The 21,599-nt window shown below is 36.2% G+C and overlaps 1 long non-coding RNA gene across 1 annotated transcript; it reads right to left on the bottom strand.

Annotated features, from left to right (window-relative positions):
* Nucleotides 1–6,790: 6,790 nt before the first annotated feature.
* On the bottom strand, nt 6,791–19,608 carry LOC138337164 (uncharacterized). Its single transcript, XR_011210648.1, has 2 exons — nt 19,322–19,608; nt 6,791–7,062 (listed from the first exon to the last, which is right to left on the bottom strand). It is a non-coding gene; the product is annotated as an uncharacterized lncRNA (long non-coding RNA).
* Between the last annotated feature and the right edge of the window lie 1,991 nt (nt 19,609–21,599).

Here is a 21,599-nt window from a genome sequence, read left to right as displayed (position 1 = left end):
CTAAAGGCTTATAAATATCTTAATTAATGTGTCAATGAGCTTTGAATTCAATCCGGTTAAGTTTGAAGTTAAATGTCAAGGGACGACCAAGACGTTCGACAATTTGCATGTGCTTATGTGTGTGTCATGGGATTATGAGGTCTTTACATGGTTAATAATATTTTTTAAAGGAATCAGGTTGATTTTGGTAAGGTTAGGAGGTCATATGTCCAAGATGTTCGAAAGTTAGCCTTTGGATGTTTTTGTGTATTAATGTGTGTCTTATTATGTTTTATGTGTTCATTTGCATTGAATTTTATTAGAGGTGTTCCTAAGACCTAGACGTGCATGTTTAGGGGTACAACATCAGGAATTATTCCACCTAGGACCTACAAGGGGCCCTAGAGAAGGACCCTAACTCAAGGGTGCAAACTGCCTGGCAGTGGCAATCCACGACCCCCCAAACGTCAACTAATTGGTCAAATGATGGTCCTTTGATGAGTGATATCGATGGAGCCATATGGACTATAGGTTTGGGAGTTGCAGAACTAACCAATATACCACAATCAATGGGGCATAGGCGAGTCCACGGTCAGTTGGATAAGGGGCATCGATGGCACCTGCAATCTGCCTGCTTCACTACCTTAGCATTAGGTGTTTTCGTAAATCACCCCAAGTCTCATATAATAGAAATACAGTTGTTTTAGGTGTGTATGGGTAATTTAAGAGTATTTAAGACATTTAAAACTCATTTAGACCCTATCACCTAGATTAAAACCCTTTCCCTCCCAAAGTATCTCCAAAAACCTCCATGAGAGCTCAAGATAAAGATGGAGCTTGATGATAAATCTTTAATGGAGTTTATCCTTCAAGTATATTTTTATTATTCTAATAAGGTATGGTATTTCTTCATCTAAGTCTTACTATCACCTTAGAGTCAATTTCAAAGATGATTTTCAAATATTTCAAAAAGATGAAAAGTCCAATTTCTACTCTAAGTCATGGGTTCTTGCATGAAATATTTTCAAACATTAAGATATTATTGATGTATAATTGATGTTTTTTAATGAAAATATCCACGAACCCTTGACCTTCTCAAATCTCTATATTTGGCTATGCTACGGGTGATGTGATCATGTCTCTATACTATTGAATTATTATGTAGTTTCATTAGGGCTATTGAACTAAGAAGGAATTATATTAGACATGAGTATGTTGTAATAAATTTATGAACTCATATTTATTTACTTTGGATTCATTGTACATTATGATTATTGGATTAAATTGGTGATCATGACCATTGGGAAGAGCCTTTGAGTATTGTGTTGGTTGAATAGGCTATGGATCGAAGTTTTGAGATTGGATTGTTGGTATGTTGCCCTAACTCTATTGATATTATGTAGTATATATATTGTATTATAATTATGATTGGTATGGTCCACTTATGGTGGCGGTGCTTATGTGATATAATTGTGAATAATGTGGCCTTATCGGCATTCCTTTATGAATTGTAAAACAATGTGGCGTCGTCGGCATAACTTTATGAACTATGATATTATCATGTATAACTTGTATATGTGATAATTGAAAATGTCTTGACTTGTATATATATGTTAAATTGAAACATTTGTTCTTCTATGTAATTATATGTGATCATGCTAGGGTATCGTGGTGCCTTATGTATGCATACTTGAGAATGAAGTGTGAATCTTTCTAGTTTACTATATGAGACTTGTGATTACTTATGTTGATGATGTTATGGAAGTGTGTAGGATTACTTGTAAGTATGCTTAGTTGACCGATGTGCTTCTTGAATGATATGCTATATGTGATATGTGAAGTATGTATATGTCTTGTTTAGGTAGACTTGTGTCCCTTACTTGATACATGTGAGATGTGAATATGACTTCTTGAATTAGTATGTTAAATCTTCTTAGTCTTGTATGTGTGATTGATATGTGTTCTTCAAATAAGTAAAAAAGGTCACTAATTTGGAACCTTTTAGAAAGAAGGTTATGATATCATTGAAATTGAAAGACGTAATGGTATCCTTCTTGTGTGAATGGTAGAATTAAGATTGGTTGGATGGAAAAGCATGAATAATCTTTAGTAAAATCATTGAGCTATCCTCTTAACCATTGTTGGTAGCCTTAGTGGATCCTCTTTAGTAAGGTGTAATATGATTGGGTTGTGAACTTGATATGGAACCCCTTTATATGCTCCTTTATTGAAATACTCTATGAGAACAAAGGATATCACCGAGTGAGTATGGCTTGGGAAGTTGCTCTAAATAAGAATACATTAGAGAGTAACCAAACACTTCATATTCCTTAACCATGTGCCTACATGGGATGTATCCTTGTTCTACCATTGGAAAGTAGAACACCCTCTATCGGAGTAGGTTATAACTCTGGATTCCATGCTTAGCTACCATGGTCTATGTCAGTTATTGCTTATAATCATCATGTGGGATACATGCTAGTGTTGGATAAGTTCTATGAAGTTGAGGTAGTGGAATGGGACACTATTTAGACATTGCACAATTAGTCTTTGAAGATTTTAGTGTGTGAGTACCCTAGGTCTTCTTCGATACCATTACTTGAATGTACTTAAATGTTGAATTTATTCTAAATGATCTAATGAATTTATTGACTTAGGGATAGACACATTAATTGAAAAGGTATCGATCTAGAGTAGTTTTGAGAATTTCTTAGGTAGTCTTGGAGAGGGTGTATGGGCGTTCTTTTCTTATCTTGCCTAGGTGGGTCTTAGAATAAATCTAGGTAGGGTGGTTGATTTACGAAATGGTAATAATCTTATCCTAGGTAGTCTAAAGGATCTCTTTGGTGTGTGTGAAGGGATTGTATGGGCGGTCGCTTCATAACTCAATCAAGTGAACCTTTGAATCACCTTTGGTAGAGGGTCTCACATTTATGTGAATTGGTGTGATATGTGATGTACCGGAATAACTTACTTTAGGTTGTCTTAGGGATCATCTAGGTGTGTGTGAATGGGTTGTATGGACGGTCACTTCATAACTTACTTAGGTGAGTCTTAGGATAACCTTTTTAGGGGGTTCCATGTGAATATGCTTATGTGTTTTGATGTATTCTTTATGCTTTCTTGTGATATGTAAGTTATATGTGATGTTACTTTGAAGTCACTATAATGTTACTGTATGTTGCATTAAAATGAGTATAATTTGGAATGTGTCTTATATTGTGATTATTGACTTGTTTGATGTCTCTTAAACTATTTGATGAAGGTTTTATATCAAGATATCATGAAAGCACTCTTTACTATATGTCCCTTTTTCATGATTTTTGCATGACTTCTATACTTAGTGCATTCAATTTGCTAACCCCTTCTTTTCCCTTTTTGACTAAAGTGTAGGGAATTTGAAGTCTTGATATGCCATGGAGGATGGATAAGTTTCTAAGGGTTGAAGATGAAGTATTGGTGAGTCCTCATCGATTGGAGGACAATAACCACATGTTCCTTTTTATGTATTAATCTTTATTTTTATGTATTATATCGGATAAGTCCCAACTGTTGTATATATAAAGTATAGTTGGTTCAATGAGAAGAAAGTCTTCCGCTTGCGTGATGATGAAAGAGTTCTTCGTTTGTAAAGAAAGTTTTAAATTCTTACTCATTTTAGAGTGTATATTAGTGATAATTGATACGAGTGGATTAAGTGAGACTTTTCAAAGTCTCATGTGTCGTATGGAGAGACTCGAGAATGATCTAACTTCTAGGGTGTACTTGTGGGTCGTGACACATTCACCCATATGCTTCTTACAACACTTTGCACAAGTAGGTTTGTCACTTGGTGAATTTCTACTCCTTCCCTTTTGAAACTTATGGTTTGACTCCCTTTTTATTCTTTGTCTTAGGGAAATTGGAAGGAACTTGGTTGGAAACCCTCTTCTTGAGCCTAGGATTGACTTGAATCTCAAGCCTACCCTTGGAAGTACCTCCTCTTAAACTCTTTATTTATCTTCTTAAGTATAGTCTCCTCAACTTGTTGAGCATGAACCATCAATCGAGAGATATCCATATTGTGATGTAGCATCGCCGACACACGCTTTAACTAAGTCATCGGACACCCCCATCACAAAGAGACTCATATCATCCCTAGGATTAGACACCAAGGAAGGAGCATACTTGGACAATTAGTGAACTTCAAGGAGTACTCTTTCACACTCATACCTCCTTGACGAAGGTTGATGAATTCTTCCACTTTTGCCTCCCTTTTCTCCCTAGGAAAGAGCCGATTGACAAAATCCCTTCTAAACACCTCCCAAGTGATAGGACCCGCTAGCAAGGTCCTGTTATCTCTATATTGGGTGTACCATGTTTGAGCTATGTCCTTGAGTTGATAGAAAGCTAGTTTGGCCTTCTCATTCAAAGCCAACCCCATAGCATAAAGAAGCTTGTAACCTCATCAATGAAGTATTGAGGGTCTTCATTCACTTTCGATCCATAGAATATAGGAGGGTTCATTCTCGTGAAGTCTCTCTAGCGGGAAGGGATCGTACTAACATTTGGTTGAACACGGGGTCCAACCTCCCTATTTTCTTGAGTACTCATAGCTTGAGCTTAAGTGTCTACCGCTTGAACTTGGGTAGTCATGGCTTGAGCCAAAGTCACAAATGTTGACCTTATATCTCCATCCATCATAGGTGGTGGAATGATCCGATTTTGGTCGTGTGGAAGCACTTGATTGCCTTGTGAAGGGGCTTGGTTCTCTTAGGGAGGAACTCCCGCATTAGCCAAATCTTCCTCAACTCTCCTCGCGACTGCCCTTCTCATAGTCATTTCCTATATCCATAAGCAAATGATTATAAGAAAAAAGGATGCATAGAGTTACCATTCATAAGGCACGACTTTCAAGATTACCAATAAGTAAGAATTCCTAAACATCACATAGCCTCTCATTGATAAGTGTGGTGCGCTTCACATCCATGAACAAAATTCTATGTAGACGTGGTTTAGTGAGACATCAATACTAAGATTAATTCAACCTCACACTCTAATACCAAGTTTGTCATGACCAAGGAGCACCTCCTAGACGTAACCGTTTCATCATCCTCGGAGAGGATAAGAATAGCATCTTAGCATTTGTCAATACATATCATAGGTTAAAACGCGGAAAAATTAAAACTTTGATATATTGAAGCTTAGATAGACCTCTCACATACTACTTATGGAGTTCACTTGGACTCCTCGCATATGAAGCTTACATAGGCTTCTCGTTTAGACAAAATGATCAATATATAATAATTTATTCTAGTAATATCGTCTCACATTAAATCATCTAAAATGAAATAGAACATTCGGGCATAACCCTTAATATAAATTCATAACTGCCACTTAGGGTTTACAACAATCTCTTCAACAATAGGAGAGTAATGTATGCCATTAGACTATATCAATACTAATAAGGTAGAGTGTGTGGCACCATCCTCGAACTAGAGAACCTACCAAAACTTGGGGGAAACTCCAAGTCTTCTTATAATCGACCTTGATACCTCAACGGCCCAAACCTACATTGTTTGGAAAAAGAAAAAGAGTATGGGTTAGCTAATCCACTTGTCCTAAGTATGAAAACATATGCAAATATAATCTTTGAAATCATACTTAAAGGGAAATTTTGTTCAAATTCATGCTAAGTCACTTTTGCAAAGCCTTAATGTATAAATAAGAACACATACAAGCTAATGTTCACATATTCATTAATAGAAGTCCATATGTAATAAGGCCATATCACATAAATAGTAGCATATCAAGGTCATATGACCAAAGAAACTCGAACATAGTGTTACGATAACAAAGTATGTACAAGAGTTCATATCATCACATCACACACAAGACCCTTACTCACAACCTCTTCCCAAGCCTACAAGTGCAATGCCTATATGAACTCCCATAACCCCACATAGTCAAGTAAACAAGGAAAGAGATCATAAGTAATGTCTAACTTCATATAATATATCATGATCAGTCCTCATCATACATAGCAATATAGACCAATAACATGTTCATAAGTGAAACTAACATCATATAGGATAATCAACATGTAAAGTCAACATATGCATATCATTCAAGTCATAAGAGCATAAGAATAAATTCCTAGAAGTTACCCTAAGGTCAAGTAGTAAAATGTATAGGTAGAGTCCCTTACCCATACCTATACTAAGAAAAACCCCCCAAAGTTACCCTAGTTAGAGTTAACTTTATTACTTCCAGTTTACTTTTGGGAACAATCACCATAACCGACAATAGACAATGTGAGCTAAACATGGAATATAGTTTCATGAAACCTTACACCGAAAGAAGGTGGTTTACTTGTCAAGGTAGGACCAAAACATGACCATAGCATTCTAGGTGTATCCACTAGCTAGTAAACCTGTGGAGGAAACATAGTTAAGGAACTAGGACATATGTCTTGAACCCTCTACATGCCCATTAGCAATTGAGCCCGCATCTCATGAGAATGTTTAATTAATCTCCCTTCTATAAGGAGTCAACACCTCTAATGTCATATCCGGGAAAATCCTCTAGACGTAACCGGCATCGTCATCCTCTTTGAGGACTAAGACTAGTTTCTTATCTTACATCATTACATTCATAGGTCAAATTTAGCGGAAAATATAAAACTTTTTACTACATATACTCAAAGGTTTACATAGACCTCTACATACACATTGTAAATATATATATATATATCGAGTATACATAGACCCTTCGTATAGGACGATTACTTAGTCTTCTACTTTTATTGCACATAAGTATATAAAATATAACATAATCATAATAGTCGTCTCATCTCATAACCATCTAATAAGAGTGTAATAACATGGGCATAACCCATACATCAAACTAAGAATGCCTCACATGGGCTATACGATGTTTCATATTAAATGAAAAATAAATAAACATATTAGTCCTAAACTCAAAACAACTCCATTTGCTAGATAGCGGCATCGCCCTCGAAAAGTGAGGACTTAACCTACTTGGATGATCAAGAGATCCAAGCCTTCTTCAAGTTATCTTGAAAAGCACTTCAACGACCAGAATCTAAAATGTTGGGGAAAAGAAATAAATGAGGTTAGTAAACCACTTGTACTAAGTATAAGACCATATGCACACATACTTTGAAATTATGCTAGAAAAGGGACATTTCATAAATTATGCACTTTTCATTTAAAATCCTTTATGTATATTCAACAAGACCATACCAACCAATTATATATTTTCATTAAGTCATAAGCGTGTAAATCACATGACCAACAACATAAACTAGTCAAGTCAACATACTTATACTATCATTTAACACATAACCAATTAACTCTATCATCAAGTCATAATATCAACAAACATGAATAAGAATACATTTCAACATCACCAAAGCAAGACAATTACCCATGACCCCCTATCAAGTCAACAAATGCAATGACCAAGAAAAACCCCATAACCTTACTCAATCAAGTAACCCAAAAAAAATCATGGCTAACATCCTACTTCATATATCATAACATTTAAGAGTACATATCATCTTACTTAAACCATATAGACCAACACATAGTCATAAGTGAAACTAATCAATATGTAGTATCAAAAATGTGCAAGTTTATCATATGCATGTCACTTAGCATTATAAGCATGTTCATACATAAGAACATCCTCCTAAGACTCCCTTCAAGGCTAACTAGTGCAATGTTTAGGTAGAGTCTCATACACCTACCTAGACTAAGCTAAACCCCTTAGGTTATCTTAGTTAGAGTTCAATCCTTTAGTTAATTTTATCTTTTAGCAACACCTTGCCCTAAACAACATAGAACACATGATCTAATGTAGAATTCAATGTCACAGAACCCTACACTGAAAGAAGGCGGACTACTTGCCAAGGTAGTACCAAAACATGAACATAACAACTACATGGATCCACTAGCTAGTATTCCTATGGAAGAAACATAGTTCAAGAACTAGGAGATTTAGTTGGGATCCTCTTTATGCTACATGTATTGTAGTATCCAATATCAAGTGTACATTAGTGATCCTACATTCCCTATGTGGGAAGGAACACTCCTCACTCTAGTTCACTCGGTGCTAAGCTCCCTTTTTGAAATGTCTTTAGTGTATTTATTAATCATCATAGCTTATTGTAGGTTATAGGTTAAAACCCTTCTATAACATCATCATCATCATATCTCAATAAGAATTTCATGGGTATTTTCCTTCCATTACAATTCATATAGGTGAGGTTATCACATTAATATTCTCATATCATGATAACGAACATTAAAAAATTATTCACATCCTTATAACATTTATGTCTTAAGCCAACACCTTAAAATCATAATCAAGACATTTAAATTCAACATCATACCACTCTATGAATCCTTATAAATGGTATACTCCAATACAAGATCAGGACTTAATCACAATAAATTACAATTTGAAGTAAAGGATAGGGATCATAAGACTTACCAAGTCTCCTTCATAATCCAAAATCAAGGTCTTACCACAAACCCTCAATTCAATCCAATCCAATTTTGGTATATATTATCATAAATAAATAACATACATGACAACAAGTCTAGAAGAATTACCACATCACAATTCAATACTAGATCATAGCTTAAGACAAGATACTTAGGTCAATTTATAATACACTTCATAACCAAGATCATCTTATGAAGAACTAGCATGAAAGACTAAAAAATAACCCTAATTAATGCATTATTATTGTAACAACACCATATAGTAGTAATTCAACCAATAACCAAGTCAATTGAACCAATACAACCTAATTCATATCAAGATCAAAACCAAGGGTTAAGGAGAATAGGTCATCTTCTACTAACTAGACCAAACAATAAAGATATCTAATAATTAGGTTAGAATACATGTTAATCTATTCATAATATCCAACAGAAATCATAAACAAATCAATTCATAACATTAATTTTGTATTGGCTAAAAACCCACTTGAAAACTTTACTTTGGAAATCAATTTGATGAAACCCTTTGAGGAAAGAGGTCTCAGAGTTGAATTATATCCATACCTCACTAATTGATGAACATTGATGGAGTAAAATTACCCTTTGAAGCCCTTAATCCCTCCTCAGTTTGGTCTTAAATGGTGTTCATCACTAGAGAGAGTAAGAAGAAAAAAGGAAGAGAGTTTTGTTTTTGTGAGTTGTGATTAGTCTAATAGGGTTGGGGTCTTTATATGGGGTATTAATTACCTTAATTAGGTTTCCATAATCCCATAACTAACAACCTAATCACTAAATTAATTAATTAGGACTTAGTCAAAACGTGCAGAAAATTGGACCCCTCACAGATGAGACCTCCACCACAGTCCGTCTGTGAGTCAACGGTTCCTACCCCCTTCCATGTTGCACATCCGTTGTTTGATTTAGAGACTGTGAAAAAGATTTTCTTCAAGGGATTTGCTAAGTATTCATCAACGGAGGCATCAACGCCCCGTCGATTCACCAACAGCTTGTCTGTGGAATCCTTGGTGACACTGTCTCTTGAAAGTTTTTGCCTACTTTTGCAAGGGTCCTCCTTAATGGCCCTTGGTTTGTCCTTGGGGAGTCGTACCCGGACGTTTCAACCATGAATAAAATCTAATACATGTTAGACACCCTTCCAAAAATTTTCATGAATTTCAAAATCCCAAGAGCTAGTCAAAAAAGCTAAGGCACAATAGCACCTTCTTGAACTAGTTTCCGAACATCATAGACGTTCTTGGACGTTTTAGTTTCTAGACTTCCTAAATGACTTATATTCATTCAAAATGGACCTTAAAACAGTGATTAGACTTTACTACACTTATGTTAGTATCTAGAACACGTCTTGGTTTTTCGAAATGTTACATTATCCCCACCTTAGGAACATTAGTCCCCGAATAACACAAAATCTTTTGAAGGAAGGAATAGACTCAAGACTAACAGCCCAACCAACAATCAATTACATAACAACATCAACCATATATCTTACACAAGGCAATTCAAAACTTCAATTACAACACATAAGGCTCTACATTACATTATGAGCAATATCCTTCAATAACAAGAGCTCAACACAGAATTTATGAGTAAATTATGCCAAAGTTCAACTCACCAACATGCTACATATAATTTCATAAAGACTCACCATATCAAAATGCACTACATAACTCAAAACAAGCTAAAGAGCAAAATTGAAAATTTTCAAGTTAATTAGGCATGTTTCACAGTAACTTCACTGTAATAATATAAAAAATGCACATGTTGCAACACTTCACCAAAAATCGAGAAACTTCAATTTTTAGATATTAATTTCAGTATTAGTAAGAACTAATTACCTTAGTTATTAAATAGATGATGGAAACGGGACTTAATATCGGCCTCGGGCTCCCATGTTGCACCCTCAACTAGGTGATTCTTCCATAACACCTTTACGGAAGCTACTTCTTTATTCCTCAATTTCTTTACTTGCCTATCAAGGATTTGAATATGAACCTCCTCATAAGAGAAGGTATTTTTCACATCAAGACCCTCAATAGGAAGAATAGACTTGGGGCCACCGATACACTTCTTAAGCATGGAAACATGGAAAACCGGATGAACTGAAGCCAATTCACTAAGAAGCTTCAATTCAAAGGCAACTTTACCAACTCTTTTCAAGATTTTATAGGTACCCATATAACGAGTACTCAACTTCCCTTTCTTGCCAAATATAACCACCCCTTTCATAGGCAAAATTTTCAAATACACTTTATCACCTTCTTCGAACTCTAAATCCCTTCTCCTATGATCGGCATAAGACTTTTACCAACTATAGGCCATTTGCAACAGGTTCCTTATGATATGAACTTTCTCCAAAGTCTTATAAACCAAATCGAAACCAAAAAGCAAGGCTTACCCACTTCAAACCATACAATAGGAGACCTACACCTCCTACCATACAAGGCTTCATAAGGAGTCATGGATATGGATGAATGAAAACTATTATTTTAAGCAAACTCCACCAAAGGTAAGTGTTTTTCCAAGTTTCCCTTGTAATCAATAATACAAGCCCTAAGCATATCTTCAAGGGTTTGAATAGTACGCTCTGCTTGACCATCCATTTAGGGATGAATAGCGGTACTTAACTTTACCTTAGTACTCAACCCCTTTTCGGATGACCTCCGAAACCTAGATGCAAATTGTATACCCCGATCCGATATAATAGATAACGGAATACCATGGCGACACAAAATCTCATCTATGAAGATCCTTGCATGATCTTCCACCGAATAAGTAGACTTGATGGGAATAAAGTGAGTGGACTTGGTAAACCTATCCACAATCACCCATATAGAATCATATTGCTTATGAGTCTGAGGCAAACCTACTACAAAATCTATATTGACGTCTTCCCACTTCCAAGTAGGAACTTGGATTTCTTGTAGCAAGCCACCCGACTTTTGATGCTCGGCTTTCACTTGTTGGCAATTTTGACACTTAGTAAAAAAACTCTGCTCCAAAATACTTTCCATAGGTCATGGTACATTTTTATTGAACTTGGATGAATGGAGTAACGGGACCCATGGGCTTCCTTAATGATCCGATTCCTCAACCATCTATATTGAGAACACACAACCTTCCTTGACACCTCAAGACACTGTGCCCCCTTAAGGAGAATGCCTCATTAAGCTTACCGAGAAACGATCCCTTCAAATTCATCAAGGTTTGATAAAGGTGTTGTTTGGAATTCACCTCAACCACCAACGATGACTCGGAGTTATAATGGACCATAAAACCACCATTCATAGAATATTCCAACCTCACACCCAATCTAGCCAACCTATGAACATATCTGACTAGGTCTTTCTTGGATTCCTTTATGAGAGACACACTACCCATGGTCATACGAATTAGAGCATCCGCAACCACTTTGGCCTTGCCGAGGTGATAGAAAAAACTCATGCTTAATCTTTCAACAATTTTAACCACCTTCTTTGTTGGAGATTCAAATCTTTTTGGGTAAACACATATTGGAGACTCTTTTAGTCGGTATACACATCAACATGCACTCCATACAAGTAATGCCTCCATATTTTTAGGGCAAATACCACGGCCGCTAACTCAAGATCATGAGTTGGATAGTTTCTTTCATGCACCTTAAGTTGCCTAGAATCATAGGATATCACCTTCCCATGTTTCATAAGCACACACCATAAACCCACTCAGGATGTGTCAAAATACACAACCAAAACTTTTGTACCCTCTGGTAGAGTCAACACCAGAATGGAAGTAAGCCTATCTTTCAAGATTTGGAAGCTTCTCTCACATGCCCTGACCACTAAAATTTCTTACTCTTTTGGGTCAAAGTAGTCAAGGGAGATGCAGTGGACGCAAAACCATCCATAAACCTCCGATAATAACCCGCTAGACCTAAGAAAATCCTTATGTCGGTTGGATTCAATGGTCTAGGACGATTTTTCACCGCCTTGGTTTTCCTTGGCTCAACCTCTACTCCCTTACTAGAGATGATATGACCAAGAAATGCCACCGATCTCAACCAAAACTCACACTTTCTATACTTAGCAAATAATTGGTTCTCCTTAAGAACTTGTAACACCACCCTCAAATGGTTCAAGTGATAACCCTCATTTTTCAAATATACCAAGATGTCGTCAATGAAAACAATGACAAATGAATCCATGTAACTTCGAAACACCCTAATTCATGAGATCCATAAACGTCGCCAGGGCATTTGTGAGACCAGAGGACATTACTAAGAATTCATAGTGACCATATCGAGTTTGAAATGTCGTCTTTGATATATCCTCATCTCTTACCCTAAGTTGATAATACCTCAATCTCAAATAAATCTTATAAAAGTAGCTTGCCCCTTGGAGTTGATAAAACAAGTCATCAATCTGATGCACATCCTAACGGACCTATCCTTCTTCTTCAAAAACAAAACTGGAGCACCCCCGGGAGAAATACTTGTTCTAATGAAGCCCATGTCTAGTAAATCTTTGAGTTGAGCCTTCAACTCTTTAAATTCATCCAGATCTATCCGATAAGGAGGAATTTAAATAGGATTTGTATTCGTAACAAGTCAATACCAAAACCAGTTTCCTGCTCGGGAGGAATACCGGGAAGATCATTAGGATAGACCTCTAGAAATTCCCTTACTACGGGGACCGACTCAATGGGAGGAATGTTTGAGTCTAGATCTTGGACTCTTACTATATGATATAAACACCCTTTATATATCATTTGCATGCTTTCAGACAAGAGATAATACCACCTCTAGGAATAGAATTTCCCCTCTTCTGCTCAAAAAGGGGCTCATTTGTGAAGTTAACCTTCACCGCCCGCGTTTTACAATCTATAGAGGCAAAGCAAGCATGCAACCAATCCATACTCAAAATTACATCAAATAGAAGCATATCAAGTTCTACTAGTTCAACGTAAGAAACTCTATTGGGCAACATTATTGGAAAATTTCTATACACCCTTTTTGCAACAACTGACTCGCTCACCGGAGTAGACACTATAAAAGATTCATGCAAAATATCAGGCAAAAATGTCAAACTTTTTAGCTACTATAAGAGTAACAAATGATAAGGTAGCACGGGGATCAAGTAAGGCATATACATCAATAAGTAAGACTTTGAACATACCGGTCACCATGTCAGGAGAAGTCTCTTGCTCACCCCTAAAGCACAGAGAGCATAAAAGCGGTTCTTCTTTGGAGTCTCATTTGAACCACTTGCTTGAGATTGAACACTACCCTTCTCTTGACCCCTCACATTAGGGAAATACCTAGCCTTGTACAAAATTTTACCACAACCAAAACAATTATTTGTCTCCTTAAGACAATCCCTATAGTGCTTCTTGCCACACTTTCCACAGCTTTTCGGTTGGTAAACTAGTACCCTTTCCCGTTTTAGGCTTAGGGTTAAACACCCTATCATCCCTAGCCTTAGGGAACTTAGAAGGGACTTGATTAGAAACCCGCTTCTTAAACCTAGGCTTGTCTTGTATCTCAAGCCTTCCATTTGAAGAACCTCTATCAAATGATCTTGCCTTCTTTGCCTCTTTACTCTTCTTCTTAGCCCTTGCCTCTTCTACATGTTGGACATGAACCATGAGACGAGAAATGTATATGTTGTCATGTAACGTAGCTAAATGACACTCCTCTTGAAAATCATCTGACACCCCATCACAAAATGGCTCATTTCATCTCTAGGATGGGAAACCAAAGAAGGATCATATTTTGACAATTTAATGAATTTTCAAGGAGTATTCATGAACACACATACCTACTTGACTAAAGTCGATGAACTCCACCACTTTAGCTTCCCTCTTCTCCCTAGGAAAGAACCGATCAAGAAAAGTCTTCTTGAACACTTCCCAAGTCACGGGTCCACCTCTTAAAGGCCTATTGTCCCTCCATTGGACGTACCATGCTTGATCCACATCCTTGAGTTGATAGGTGGATAAAATCGGCCTTCTCACTAGTACACAATTCCATAGCATAAATGATCTCATAAATTTCATTGATGAACTCTTGGGTGTCTTCTTCAACCTTGGACCATAGAAAGTAGGAGGGTTCATCCTAGTGAAATCCCTTAGACGAGAGGCCATGGTAGAAACTTGTTGATGACCTTGGGGTACAACCTCCCGATTAGCTTGGGTCATGATGGCTTGGGCTAGAGTAGTGGCAACTTAGGCTTGGGTAGTAATGGATTGGGCCATTTGGAAGAGAGTTGCCCCTATGTTCTCATCCGTCAAAGCAGGAGGATGCACGGGGGTTTGGTCATCATTCACATCTTCCTCAAGAAGAGGAACTTGATCACCATGGGGAGGAAATTCCGCATTGGCAATCTCTTCTTTAAGTATTTATGTCGTATTCCTTCTAGTATTCATTGTCTATAATCACAATAAGAGGATTAGATGCAAAAAGCACATAGAGTTAACACTCTAAAGGCACGAATTGAACTTCCAAGAAAGTAAAAGTTTCCTAAGCATCTCATAGATTCCTATACATAAGTGTGGCGCGCTTCACAATTATGAATATGAACCTACATAGACATAGTTGAGAGACATCAACTCAAAGATATATAACATCATGCTCTAATACCAAGTTCGTCACATCAGGGAAAAGCCCCTAGACGTAATCAGTGTCGTCGTCCTATTGAGGACTAAGACTAGCCTCTTAGCTTATATTATTACATCCATAGGTCAAATTTAGCGGAAAATTTATAATTTTTCACTACATCTACTCGGAGGTTTACATAGACCTCTACATACACATAGAATATATGTATATCGAGTATACATATATCCTTCATCTAGGAAGATTATTTAGTCTTCTACTTTTATTGCACATAAGTATATAAAATATAACATAGTCATAATAGTCGTTTCATCTCATAACCATCTAATAAGAGTGTAATAACTTGGGCATAACTCATACATCAAAGTAAGAATGCCTGACATGGGCTATACAATGTTTCATATTAAATGAAAAAGAAAGAAGCATAGAAGTCTTAAACTTAAAGCAACTCCATTTTCTAAATAGTGGCATCTCCGTCGAAAAGTGAGGACCTACCCTACTTAGATGATCAAGAGACCCAAGCCTTCTTTGAGTCGTATACAAAAGCACTTCAATGACTGGAATTCAAAATGTTGCAGAAAATGAAGAAATGGGGTTAGTACACCACTTTTACTAAGTATGAGACCATATGCACACATACTTTGAAATCATGCTAAGAAAAGGGACATTTCATAAAGTATGAACTTTTCATTTAAAACCCTTTATGCATATTCAATAAGACCATACCAACCAATATAACATGTTCATTAAGTCATAAGTGTGTACATCACAAGACCAACATCATAAACTAGTCAAGTCAACATACCTTTACTATGATTGAACACATAGCAAAGAAACTCTATCATCAAGTCATAATATCAACAAGCATGAATAAGAATACATTTCAACATCACCAAAGCAAGACAATAACCTATGAACCCCTATCAAGTCAACAAGTGCAATGACCAAGCAAAGCTCCATAACCTTACTCAATCAAGTAACCCAACAAGAATCATGACTAACATCCTACTTCACATATCATAATGTTTAAGAATACATATCATGTTACTTAAACCATATAGACCAACACACGTTCGTAAGTGAAACTACTCAACCTGTAGTATCAACAATGTGCAAGTTCATCAGATACATATCTTATAACATTATAAGAATTTTCAGACATAAGAACATCCTCCTAAGACTCCCTTCAAGGCTAACTAGTGCAATGCTTAGGTAGAGCATCATACCCTTACCTAGACTAAGCTAAACCCCTTAGGTTATCTTAGGTAGAGTTTAATCCTTTAGTTAATTTTACCTTTTAGGAACACCTTGCCCTAACCGACATAGACCACATGAGCTCGTGTGGAATCCAATGTCATGAAACCCTACACCGAAAGAAGGAGGACTACTTGCAAGGTATACCAAAACATGTACATAACAACTACGTGGATCCACTAGCTAGTATTCAAATAGGGGAGACGTAGTTCAAGAACTAGGAGATATAGTTGGGACCCTCTTTATTCTACATGCATATAGTCTCCATTCTCAAGAGTACATTAATGATCCTACCTTCCCTGTGTGGGAAGGGACACTCCTCACTCTAGTTCACTCGGTGCTAAGCTAAAGTCCCTTTTTGAAATGTCTTTAATGTATTTATTAATCATCATAGCTTATTGTAGGTCATAGGGTCTAACCCTTATATAACATCATCCTTATCATAGCTCAATAAGAATTGCATGAGTAATTGTTCTTTCATTACTATTCATTTAGGTGAGGTTAGCACATTAACATTCTCATATCATGATAAGGCACAATGGTAAATCATTCACCATCCTTATAAAATTTATGTCTTAAGCCAACACCTCACAATCATAATCAAGACATTTCAATTCAACATCATACCACCCTATCAATCCTTATACATGGTGGTTTATCGAAAAATATTGGTTTCAAGAAATTTCGACTTTTTTAGAGTCACCACTTAATTTTGAGAAAATTACGAAAACTTTTACTTTCAAAAGACTTTAAATAGAAAAAAATCGTTTGAAAATATTTAAAGGGGTTAGGGGATTCCTATTAACGTCCTAGGAACGTTTTGAAAGCTCATAAGACGTTTCACTTAATATGGTTATCTGGCAACTAACTATTTGGTTAAGAATTGTTTGAAATAGAAATTATTTAGAGTTGTTTGGGAAATGGAAATTTAGCTTTTATCTAAGTGAAAAATCCAACTTGCAAAAAATTAGTATTTTTAAACCACTTAAGCTTGATTCAATTTTAAGTCGCTAAACATTGAGACGTTCTACGGGGATTCGGATTTTCTAACTTAAGACTAACGACAATCAAACGACGAATAACTAAGATCATGTAAAGAGAGAGGGAGAGATATTTGGGTCCAAATCCGACTTTTTTGTCCGCCTTGACCAGAATTTTGGACCCACCTGTTTTGGGTTTTTGACCCATTTATTTTGGGGGTTTTGACCCATTTCCTTTTGCACATGTCCTAAACTAACAATACAATGATAATAAATAAATAGGGAAAATAAAAGACAACAAGGACCAAGGACCAAGGACCAAAATAAATACAACACAACATAAGGTAAAAAAATGTGGGTCTTGATCCCACAAACTTCAACTCCTCCGTCATCTTTATATCCTTGAATTTAGGGATATGTGTGTCGAATTTTGGCTGGTTGATTTGATAAGGAAATTCTGAGCCTTGATGGCTCTCTCGAAATGTAAAGAGAAGGTGGGAGTTCATAGCGAACTCGGATATATTCACATGCGAATATGGAGAAAAATAAAAGGATTAATATTCATCCATGGCATAGAAATAAAACATTGTTAGATTTCATTATTGGAAGCAGTTTAGCAACAAGGAAAATGAACTATCATTTTGATAAGGTTTTATAGTTAGAGGAATGGACAAGACTTTAGAGAAACAAATACACCCATGACATCCATGTGGAGGCATTATACTCTCAAGTTAATACGCATGCTACTGATTCCTATTATAAGGAAAATCATACTATCAATGAAATAAAGAGGGCAGGTTTCACATGTTGCTTTCACTGAAATGGGATAAATAAATAAAGAAAACATTTAACTTCTAACAAATGGTCCATAGAATAATCAAATGAAATTATCTTAAGTTGCAAAAACCATATTAAAATATCACAAATATGCTTACAGTATGATCGTAAGGATGATTTTAACATGATTTAAATTTTTATCTAACCAAAACAGAACATCCCTCCTCAAAAGCATGAGCCATTTGTCGAATACTCAAATCAAAAGACGAGAACGATGCTAAATAGTTCGCTCCCGGACAGCAAGGAAAGCAGAATCTAACACGTCTCGATAGGAAAGACAAGGCAGCCAACAAAAAAAACGCTTGCACACGAGTTAATCTCTCATTTTTCAGTAGGCAATCACGATTCAGCCATGACGGCTAGCAAAACAACAGTCAAAAGGGTGTTCTTGAACGAGGCTTAAGACCCAAAACACTAAAGAAAATAAGTAACTGACAAGCTGAGAAGAGTCAACACGAGATTTTTAAGCTTTTGACAACTCTAAACAAGGGGTTAAGGGGGGGGGACGCCTATACTGAGTACACATTTTAAACATGAAAGCATACGTTATGCAAAAAGAAAGGCAGAACATAACAGAAAAGGAAATCAACACGACCGACTATTGACCACAGATTCAAATATGAAATATTAGAAATTCCAAACAAAAGTGTCATGCTCCATTAATTTTTTTTTGAGATGGATGACTGTCATCAAAACAAACTTTTTCACATGTTCATGACGACAAAAAAATAGGCATGGGGATAGCAAAACAAGCTTACATGAACAACAGGGATAACAAATTATCAGACAAATCATACCAAAAAACAGCTAATGACAAGAACTAGATTCCGCTATCTAAACAAGAGATCGATCTAAGACTCTGAGACAGGATAGAGTACACGAAACACAAAAAGGAAACGGTCTTTTGACACCTTTAAGTCACTCGACAAAACAAAGTTGCTATCTTCGACGAAACACGAATAAAACAACACCAACACACTTAATAAATGCACAAACCAAAATGAATATGGGAAACATGCTTAAACAAGTGATAACATCTTCAAAACAAAATAAACACTACTGCTCAGAGTGATGAAAACAAACAGACTCCAACAAGTCTTTCGAAACTCAACTCCACATCAAGAACAAACAAATGAATTCGCGTGAACCTGCACCTGCTGCGATGGTACGGAGAAATGAACGTTGGGGGGTGAAGACGACAAAGAGAAACGAGTCATCCTATGCCTTTCCCGTCCAGTCACGTTTTGAAGTGGATTGCCCACGCGCAATTGAATTCGCGGGTCGGAATCGAAGCCCTTGACGCGTTGGGTCATGGAGAATTGGAAGGAGTGGGCTGATCTCTAGTGGCAAGGCTTGATTTGATGTATTTGGGATGCTATAGAAAAGAGGGAATATGAAAAACAAATGGCCTAACCTTGGGTTCTTAACAAAAGTGGGTAAAATAAATTTTGCCGACAATAAAATAAATAAACAAATTAACGAACGTTTTTTATTTTAACAAAATAAAATAATTGACTAAACTATGAATCAATTAATCTTAAATATGGACATTTGAATTATCAAACAAAATTAACTCGATATTTGATGTAAGCAAACATCTTTTGATGATTTTCGAATACTTATAAAATAATTAATTATATAAAACATATAAAAACATACACACACATACACATATATATTATTTACAATTGAGAAAACCAACTAAAGCAAAAAAAAATCTCTTTTTAATGACTAAAAAGGTTTTAAATTTTATAACATCAATTATTTTAACTCGTTTGGAAATCAAGGAGCTCGAGAATTAATTTAAACGGAGGAGGGTCTAAATTGGGTGTCAACACATGGCATACTCCAATACAACATCATGGCTTAATCACAATTAACCACAATTTGAAGTAAAGCATAGGGATCATAAGACTTACCAAGTCTCCTTCATAATCCATCATCAAGGTCTTACCACAAAACCTCAATTCAAGCCAATTTTGGTAATACATCATCATAAATCAATAACAGACGTGATAAAAAATCTAGAAGAATCACTAAATCATAATTCAATACTAGATCATAGCTTAATACAAGATACTTAGGTTAATTTATAATATACTTCATAGCCTAGATCATCTTATCAAGAACTAGCATGAAAGACTACAAATCACCCTTATTCATGATTAGTTTAATAGCATCAGCTACTAGTAATTCAACCAATAACCAAGTCAATTGAACTAATACAACCTAATTCACATCAAGATCAAAACTTATGGTTAAGGGGAATAGGTCATCTTCTACAAACTAGACGAAACCATCAAGATATCTCATAATTAGGTTAGAATACATGTTAATATATTCATAATATCCAATAGAAATCATAAACAAATTAATTCATCACATCAATTTCGTATTGGATGAAAACCCACTTGAATACTTAACTTTGAAGATCAATTTGATGGAACCCTTTGAGGAAAGAGGTCTCAAAGGTGAATTAGATCACATATGTCACTAATTGATGATGATTAATGGAGGAAATTGACCCTTTGCATCCATTAATCCCTCCCCTAGCTTGGTCTTCAATGGTGTTCTTTACTAAAGAGAGAAAGAAGAGAGAAGGAATAAAGTTTTGTTTTTGTGAGTTGTGATTAGTCTAATGGGGTTGGGGTATTTATATGGAATATTCATTAACTTAATTAGGCTTCCCTAATCCCCTAACTAACAACCTAACCTCTAAATTTATTAATGAGGTCTTAGTCAAAACGTGTAGAAAATTGGACCCCACACAGACGAGACCTCGACCACAGTCCATCTGTGAGTAGACAGTTCTTACCCCCTTCCGTGCTGCACATATGTAGTTTGATTTAGAGACTGTGCAAAAGAGTTCCTTCAAGGAATTTTCTAAGTCTTCATAGACGAAGGCATCAATGCCCCGTCGATCAACCAATGGCCTGTCTGTTGCATCCGTTGGTGACACTGTCTCTTGACAGTTTTTGCCAACTTTTGCAAGGGTCATCTTCAAGGGCCCTTGGTTGGTCCTTGGGGAGTCGTACCCGTACGTTTTGACCATGAATCAACTCTAATACGTGTTAGACACCCTTTCACCAATTTTCATTAATTTTCGACTCCTAAAAGCTAGTCAAATAGGTTAAGGCACGCTAGCACTTCCTTGAACTAGTTTACGGACGTCATGGACATTCTTGGACGTTTTGGTTTCAGACTTCCTAAATGACTTATATTAATTAAAATGGACCTTAAAACAGTGCCTAGACCATAGGAAACTTATGTTAGTCTCTAGAACACGTCTTGGATTTTCGAAATGTTACATTATCCCCCCTTAGGAACATTCGTCCCTAAATGACACTAAAAATTTTTTGAAGGAAGGAATAGACTCAGGACTAGCAGCCCAACCAACAATCAATTACATAACAACATCAACCATATCACTTA

Source organism: Solanum lycopersicum, chromosome 7, assembly GCF_036512215.1.
Source record: "Solanum lycopersicum chromosome 7, SLM_r2.1".
Classification (NCBI taxonomy): domain Eukaryota; kingdom Viridiplantae; phylum Streptophyta; class Magnoliopsida; order Solanales; family Solanaceae; genus Solanum; species Solanum lycopersicum.
Note: the sequence above shows the minus strand (reverse complement) of the source record. Positions and strands in the feature narration are given on the sequence as shown.